This window comes from Mus pahari, chromosome 5 (genome assembly GCF_900095145.1).
Source record: "Mus pahari chromosome 5, PAHARI_EIJ_v1.1, whole genome shotgun sequence".
NCBI classification, from domain to species: domain Eukaryota; kingdom Metazoa; phylum Chordata; class Mammalia; order Rodentia; family Muridae; genus Mus; species Mus pahari.
The window spans coordinates 38,036,550-38,039,066 of record NC_034594.1 but is presented as its reverse complement, the minus strand read 5'-3'; positions in this window follow the sequence as shown (position 1 = coordinate 38,039,066).

The window sequence follows — 2,517 nt, the reverse complement described above, 5'->3', positions numbered from 1 at the left end:
ACTCTGCCAAATCTTCACGGAGATCCTAGGAGAGATCCTTATATTATTAATGGTATGCATTTGAGGTGGCTGCTGTGTGACCAAACTGTAACTAACCCCAGCTACTCTCCTTGGCTTTATGGAGGTCCCTGTGGGAAAAGAGATGGTGGTGGGTTAGGGTACAACTCATGCCCCAATATAGGAAGCCCTCTGCGTACTGGAAGCCAGAGACCTTGTGGCAGCCGTCAGGGCAGCTATGGCTGTCAAGGACAAGGACACTGGCCTCAAATCATGAGTCTTCACAGTTCTGACAGAAGCATGAAATCAGGTGTGGCCATCTGTGGCCACATGAACTGGATCCTCCTGAAAGTCAGGCTGGGGCTCAAATAGAATAAATGGCGAGAAAAGGACGAGGCCAAGACAGAATTCTGATCAAAGTCCAAAGTTTACTAAAAATCTGTGTTTATATGGGGGGAAAGCCCATCTCCCACAGATCCACTCTTGATGCCTGTCTCTAGCCTGTAAGCAATCTGTCTGACAGCACTGGTTTGTCAAGAAGTTGTCATTCACTGGGTTGCCTGCTGTCTCAGGAATCTCTCAGGAATCTCTCAGCCTCTCAGCAGGTAGCAGTGTCTTGGAGAAGAACAGTCCCAGTGACAGAACAATAGACCATCTAGGTGGGAAGGCTCCTAGATGGTCTCATTCTCAGTGGCAGAGAGGACTGAGCCAGCCTACTCAGGCTCTGGGAGGCTACACTCAGGTTATATTGACAGGGTTATTTTGATTTGCATTTCCCTGATTACTAAGGATGTTGAGCATTTCTTTAGGTGCTTCTTGTGCTTTAGAGTTTCCTCAATTTTGATTTTGTCATGGAATATCTTGTTTTCTCCACTCATTATGTCCTGCATTTCCTGGATGTTTTGTGTTAGGAGCCTTTGCCTTTTGCATTTTCTTTGACTGTTGTGTCAATGTTTTCTATTGTATCTTCACACTTGAGATTCTCTCTTCTATCTCTTGTATTCTGTTTGTGATGCTTGCACCTATGAATCCTGATCTCTTTCCTAGGTTTTCTATCTCCAGGGTTCTCTCCCTTTGTAATTTCTTTATTGTTTCTATTTCTATTTTTAGATCCTGGATGGTTTGTTCATTTCCTTTTCCTGTTTGATTGTGTTTTCCTGTAATTCTTTAAGGGATTTTTGTGCTTCCTCTTTAAGGGCTTCTACCTGTTTACCTCTGTTCTCCTGTATTTCTTTAAGGGAGTTATTTATGTTTTTCTTAAAGTCCTCTATCATCATCAAGAGAAGTGATTTTAGACCCGAATCTTGCTTTTCAGGTGTGATGGTGTATCCTGGACTTGCTATGGTGGAAGATCTAGGTTCTGATGATGCCAAGTAACCTTAGTTCCTGTTGCATATGTTCTTATGCTTGCCTCTCACCGTCTGGTTATTTCTAGTGCTACCTGCCCTTGCTGTCTCTGACTGGAGCCTGTCCCTCCTGTGATCCTGGTTGTGTCAGAACTCCTCAGAGTACAGCTGTCTCTGGGATCCTGTGAACCTGACATCCTGGCTGTGTCAGAGCTACTGGGAGTCAGGCTGCTTCTGGGTCCTGAAATCTGGGTGTGACCAAGTTCCTGAGATCCTGTGATCCTGGGATTGTTAGAGCACCTGATAGTTGAGCTTCCTCTGGGTGTTGTGGGACTGGTTGCTTCCATTTTTCTGATGGGGACATTGAGTCACAGAGATGTTAAAAAGCTCCAGTGCTAAATATATAAGCCTTGATCTGTCCATTCCAAAAGTTAAGCAGTTCCCACACTGCCCATCTACTGCCCATAATGGAGGAAGGGGAGGAGAACCAGAGTGGTAAGCATGGATCAGTTGGCACTGCTGAGTTTAATGGGCCCCTGTGGGTCAGGTGAGTGTTGGGATTGGACCTGCAGGCAGTGCCTGGAGGAAGGCACAGAAGGGTCCTGGGCCCTAGATTTTCAGAGAATTTCAGCGCAGTGTCTAAGATGTGAGGAAGCTGTCTTAGGGTTTCCATTGCTGTGAACAAACACCATGACCAACGTAACTCATAAAAGACAACATTTAATTGGGGCTGGCTTACAGGTTTAGAGGTTCAGTCCATTATCATCAAGGCAGGAAGCATGGCAGCATCCAGGCAGGCATGGTGCAGGAGGAGCTGAGAGTTCTATATTCTCATCTGAAGGCCACTAAGAGAAGACTGGCTCTCATGTGGATAGGAAAAGATCTCATTTCCCACCTCCACTGTGATACACTTCCTCCAACAAGGCCACACCTGCTCCAATAAGGCCACACCTCCTAGTAGTCAAACTCCCTGGGCCAAGCATTTTCAAACTACCATGGAAGCACACAGTAGGTGGAGGAACCTCAGCTCTTCTGGGTTCACAGTTTCCATTTGTCTTCCACCTTGTGACCCAGGAAGTGATTCAAGTGTCACCTGGCTATACACTCACTCGAAATCGAGAACAGATTTCAGTCACCTTGGGAGATGAGATGTTCAACAGGAAAAAGCACCTGG